This window comes from Alligator sinensis, unplaced genomic scaffold (assembly GCF_000455745.1).
Source record: "Alligator sinensis unplaced genomic scaffold, ASM45574v1 scaffold615_1, whole genome shotgun sequence".
Taxonomy (NCBI): domain Eukaryota; kingdom Metazoa; phylum Chordata; order Crocodylia; family Alligatoridae; genus Alligator; species Alligator sinensis.
In genome coordinates, this window is record NW_005841982.1 from 2,468,045 (window position 1) to 2,474,671 (window position 6,627).

A 6,627-nucleotide genomic window follows, 5' to 3' on the forward strand; every position below is an offset into this window, starting at 1 on the left:
GCCCGCCCGGCGGCCGGCCACACAGCTCCAGGCATGGCTCCATGGCGACAGCAGTAGGTTTTGGAGGCAGTGGCCATTACCACCATAATGGGCCTCCAGGTAAGTGGCAGCGCCACGTGCAAGCACAAGCCCCATCCCCCTCCCACCCTGCATGTAGTTGAATTCACGCAAGTTAAATGCACATATGATGCGACTGACCTGTAGCTTATGTGCACTGAACTTCTGTTGTCTTACAGATTTGAACTTGTTTCCAATCCTTTATACTGGTTATGTGGAAATTCTGTCCCTAGCTCTTGTGTTCCAACCTGCAGGAACCCACTGGTTGTTACACAGGCACCTCTCATTTGTAGGTTCAAGGTTCTGGCATAAAAGCTCAAGGTATCCGCATGTAAAATTTATTCTTTCAGGAATGGCCTTGGATACTCACTGAAAAGAAAACTTGGCTTTTCTGCCTCCTACATCTTTTCTTGGTTCCAACTCTGTTGCTGCCTATCTGGAAGGCTCTGTCAGTTTATCACCTGAAGGCAAGAAGTGAAACAAATACATGTCTTCTAGGCAGGTATGTGGGAAGTCATCATTTGGGTTCTTTTAGAATGATAGTTTTTCTGATTTATTTTTTTAAATCCATTTAAAACAATGTTACCAAAAAAGCAGTTTCCACTAAAAGATTATTACCATGGGATATAAATGTACATGGAAGATTTTTTGTGATATCTACTGAGCTTTGGAAATAGACAACCTTCAGTGATATTCTTGGAGAGATTGATCACCTAATTCCTTGACTTTTCCTTTAGCGATCCTAGACTTTACCTCTATATAACAGAGAAGATATAGGGTTTGTTTTTTTTATGCCTATCTTGCAAATAACACAAAGAGGGTGAAAAGTGTGAAACTCCCCTGGATTTATATTTCTATCTTGGAGTGATGATGGGCTGAATTAGCAGTGATAGGAACTGGTAGTTTAAAGGTGGTTACCAACTATGCATTTCAAACTTTACTTGTTTAGACTTTCCTTCTGGTGTGGGGTCTCAGTGACATTGAAATGATCTTGTGACATAATACTAGTCCATCCTGACTCCTTTTGCCATTAAGCAACAATCTGTTCTTTTCTTGGTTATGTCTTTACATATAGAGTGCCTGCATGTCTACCTTGTCACAATGATGAAACACAAAGCAATACACAAATTGCACTAGACACAACATAAAACAGTTTTACTCCCTTATGTAAAACCAGCTGTTGGCTACTGACAAGTAGTCCCCTGTTCTCTCAGACTGACAGAATGTGGTGAATATATCTCATCTTGTAAATATCTAATACTGTATATTAGTTATACATTATCATTTAACATTTATGTTAGCCATGAGGAAATGTATATGATTTTTTTATATCTTTTTCCTTGTAGTTAGACATGGATCCACTCATTTGCATCTGCTAATTTCATAGCTAGAAACTGTATATTTTGTGGGAAAATGTGTTTGTGTTCCTTAATGTTTTATTCTCTACCCCAAAGTTTGTGGTCACATTTTTACATGTAACCTGTTCTGCAAAGCTCCCCTGGAGAAGCCAGCTTTTCCTAATGGGAATTTAATGGTCATGTCAGGATGACTGGTTTGGAAGCAAAGATGCCAAGCTGTATTTGGACTTTGTAAATTATGATTATAATAAAAGTAGTCCTCATCAATGACTAAAGCATCATGTGTACTAATATAAAGGCTCAAGGATCTGCATTTCAATGGAAGAATGAATACTGTGTCTTAGGGAAAGTTCCCTGGTGTTCATAATACATCACAGATTATTATCAAGATGTTGTTTTATAAAAAAAAAAAATATTTGGTGTTTCCATAGTCCAATATGAATATTTTGTCTAGCACCATTCTGGTAGTACTTGTATTAAAAAATAAAATGTCTGAATTTTTCTTGATATTGGCTGTAACTGGGAAATCCCAAACCCTTGCTAACATATATGCTCAGATATAACATACCTTCAGTATCAGCTGTAACTTAAATATTCTAAATGATGGGCAAGTAAGCTTATTTTACTTTAGGGTGCTATGCTACCACCCATCACAATTTTATCTGAGTGGTTTTTATATATAATAAAGGCTGTTAAATCAAAGTCAATGAGATTACTTGCAGTGTGCAAGTAATCTCGTGCATAAGTGCATGTGCATAAGTATTTGCAAGATCAGGTTTCAAGTTTGTATCTTTGTCTAATATATGTTTATATTTTCACTTTTTTTCCTTCTTCCACCTTTCTTCACAATCCCTATAACCCGTGTTTCCCCACGAGTGTCAAGATGATAACTTACCTGAGCAAAAATGCATCAGATGGAACTCCTGTACTATTTAATTTATTATCTTTAAGAAGATGTTTAGCCAAACAGGGGGTGCTATGAGAGCTAGCTGGCCTATTCAGTCTTTACCAAGTTCCAACTAGAAGCAAAAATATGCAACTGAATGTGGTCTCCCACTTGAGGATCTATTTCACTTTTAATTGCTTTTGCCTTCAGGCTACGCTGCAAGCTATATGATCTGAGGCGGCAAACCTCAAGAAAATCATCTTCTCAGTCATTGTAGTCACTGAGTCACTGTTTGCATACAAAACAAACCATGAGTTCTACACCACAGGGTTGTTTTTTCATTCAATAGAATTAGTACTCAGAAATTAGTTGTGAGGAATACATTCTGTTGCTGTTACTTTTCCATTAGTAAATTTGACACAGTGATTCAAACATTCATTATAGAACTTCAGTGTTGATTGTCCAACTCAGTAGATAAGTAAAAAATAACCAGTATCTGTATTTTTTGGTTATCAGTGTCTCCTAAAACTGCTAAAAAATACATCTGGCCTACTCTGGTGTTTATTCATTTGTCATCTGGTTGTTTGTGAATGATGTGCCAAGATTTTAGGTCATCTGTGCCTTTTTCTAAAACTTGGAAAAGACATGCTGGCAATATAACTTTATGTTCAGCAAGAAAACGTATTTGGGAAATAGCCATTTTATTGTTAGGTTTCTTTTGTTTCTTGCGTGCGCGTTCTCTCTCGCATTACGCTTTCGCTCTCTTTTGTTTCTTGCGCGCGCGTTCTCTCTCGCATTACGCATTACGCTCTCTCTTTCACGCTTTATAATTAGATTATTTTCTTAAATGGTACCTTGTCATTGCTTCAAAGAGCTTTTCATCAGGCTTCCTGAATCAGGCCTCAGATCCATCATCCTTATTTAATGAAGCTCCCAAAACAAATGGTTATGCATGCCATTGTGGCATGTTTTGTTTGCAATATGTTCATGAATGTTTTTATGGATGCAATGATTGTGCTTATGAAACAGTAAGCAACACCTTTTAGCTGTGATCATGGCATTAAGCCTTGCCACCATATGGGGAGTAATGTATAGGAATCAATGCCATGCTGGGAGCTGCAAGTAGCTTTTTCTTCATTTGTGTGCAGTGCTACCTTATGGTGTAAAAACGTTGTGTGATATAGGAGGCAGCTGTTTTTCCTTTTCATGTGAAACCCAGGTCTCTTTTTAACAAGTGGAGGCTGAACAGGGTTGTAGTAGAGCTTAACCTATACTGTGTACTCTCTATACTGTGGGAGGACAGTGGGACTTATCAGCTGCTGGGGGAGACAGTGCCAGTGGTGTACTCCGCATTCTTGGCCTAGATCGGGGGGCACAGATTGTCCCTCCCCTGTCCCAGGTCTGTCCGAGCCCTTGGACTGTGCAGTGCAGCAGCTCCAGGAAAGGTTTACAGGACTCCCCCCCACCACCACCTCAGAGTCAGCATAGAGTTTGGGGAAGCAGGGGGCAGCCATGCCCTTGCAGCTCCATTCCCCCTTCACGTGCCTCCCCTCCTCTACCACTAAGAGGCAGCAACGTCCAAAGGGGAGGGGCAGGCCTGTAGAGATTGGCCCAGCTGGCCAACCAGTTGGTCAGCTGGGCAGACACAGTGAGGGGGAAAGCTCCCACTGCATTGGGCCCCCCAGCTGTGAAAACCTCAGCTGGGAGGTGGGCTCCATTCCCCTCCTCCCTTGCCCACCTCCCAGGTAGTGGATCACAGGGAGGCAGAGATGTGGAGATTGGCCCAGGTGGCCATCCAAGCCCGGTAGTGAATAGGAAAGCCCCTGCCACATGGGAGCTGTAGAGACTCCAGCTGTGGGGGAGCTAGGGCTGGATTGGGGGGGAACTCCTTTTTCTCACCCTCGCCTGCCCTGCCCAGCTGACAGGTGCAGGCAGGACTAAGTGCTAGGGAGTGGAGGCTTTTCTGCCTCCTGCGTTATGACAGTCTGGGGGTAGGGCCGGCCCTGCTCTCAGCTGGAGCAGAGGGGGAGGCTAGCCCACCTGCTCTTTGAAGGGAAGTTAGCAGGGACCCACAAAGGGTCCTGGGATGCCAAAGGACAATGATGTAACTTGAGTTGGGAGGGGATCTGGTACAGAAGTTCAACAGACTGCTTCAATCTAAACTGATTAAGCCTGATACTACATCCATCCAGATCTATCTTAGACCAAGTTCCACCATTTAAAAACCAGTCTATGTGCATTGAACTTCTTTTCTGTTACTGGTTTAGATCAGTTTCCAATCACTTATACCACTTTGTATGTAATTTCTGTACCTAGCCTAGGTGTATCCACTAAGTCATAAGGTAGTCAGGCAACATATAAGAAGGAAGTGGACTGAGAAGGGCTCTTTTTTAGAGCCCTTTCTGGCTCTAAAAAAACTAAGATTGAGTGTGATTCTCTTAATCCATTAGATGTTTTCTGTGGTGGCCATTTTCTGGCTATTCTGTAACTCTACTGGAGAATAGGTATGTTTGTTGCACTGCTGTGTTGGGCACTGATTCTGCCCTTTGGACTTTTCTTCAGCATTACAAATTGCTTGCTTGATTCTGACATGCAACACTGCTTAGAAATTAATCATAAAGAATACATATGGATAAAACATTTACTGCATTCAGATTCTTGTTGAAGCAGAAGGTGGCCTATGCAGGCCTATAAGGATGATTCAGAAATAGTCTCAGCAATGTTTTCTTGGGAATAAAAGAAAACTGTATTGTATTGATGCTGCATTCTGCAAACAGACTACTAGTCCTATGTGTGACTAAGGAGATGAAATTGAGACTGCCTCAAATGACTTGGGATATAAGATGTGAGAAATATAGCAGTAGTTTTCTTTTCTTGCCCACAAATTCATATAAATCAGATCTCCAGACTCTCTACTTGCAGGCCTGGCAGTGGCAATTCCAGCTATGGAAAGGCTACCAGAGTATGACCATAATGTTGGCTGCATTTTTGTCATATCTGTCCTGAAATCAGAAATGTTGTGATTATCCCATATAAAAAAAAGTATCAGTAATATCTGACCTTTTTTTTTGAGTAGTGGATTTTATAGCAAGCTAAGGACAGTCTTTCAGGGAGAATGTTGAGCACTGCCAAGTTAAAACCTCAATACATGGAAAGCTATGAAAGCAGGGACTCTCATAATTAGAGCTGGTGGTTTGTCACGCAGTGAGGAGTCTGCAAAATGCAGTTGCTCCTGCTGCTCTGAAAGTGGCTGAGGCAAGAAAGCAGTGCTGAAGAATATGCAGACAATACTGATCTTTTGATCTACTTTCCTGCTGTCCTACTGTGGGGCTGAAAAGGAAGGCACTAGGATGGTGATTTTTAAGTGGCTGTATCAAATATTGTTTTTGTTGGAAACTAAGGAAATAGTTTATAATGCAGCCATTGACAGTTGGTATTTTTTTATCTTGAATGTATGACTTTAGCTACTCTTTCCATTACTGGCCTATAAGTTTTTTTCTCCCTCATAATTTACCATGACATTAGAACATTAAAAGAGATGTGAGAAATATAACAGTGGCTCAGGCCAGAATCAGGGGGTGCCAGAACATGCCTCCCTGCTTGGTTGGAGCAGACAGCTCAGGCCAAGGCTAGCCCACCCACCCTGCAAAGGGGGTTTTCTGGGGAGGTGCCAAGTATCCGGGGATACTGGGGGACTGTGAGTTAACTTGAATGTGGAGGGCATCTGGGATAGAAGTTCAATAAACTGATTTAACGTAAATCAGTTCAGTTTGATACTGCATCCATCCAGGTTTACCTTAAACCAGTTTTGGTTGTTTTGCAAGTGGTTTACGTGTACTGAGCTTCTGAAGGCAGACTGGGCCTAGTTTGTTTGTTTTTCCCCTTGACAAAACATATCATTTTGATCCAAACCAATTTCTCCCTTTTTCTTTAGGTTTTATTTTTGTTTAACCACTGAACCCCCTAATGCTACATTTACCCAGCTCTATTTTTTATATCATCGATAAACTTGAGCCATAACTCTCTAGCAGCTTGTTTGTAACTCACTCCAGTAAAGGCCTTAGAGTGAAAACATGACTTCTTTCTCATCTAGATTCATTGAAGTGCTTAGCAAACTTTAGGTGCACCATCATTAACTAGATTCATAGATGTTTGGCAGATTATCAGGTTCGACCCCCTGCCCTGGGCGAGCACTGGGGTCAGACAACCCCAACCGTATGTTTGTCTAGCCTCCTCTTAAAGACCCCCAGAGTAGATTCATAGATGTTAGGGTCGGAAGGGACCTCAATAGATCATCGAGTCCGACCCCCTGCATAGGCAGGAAAG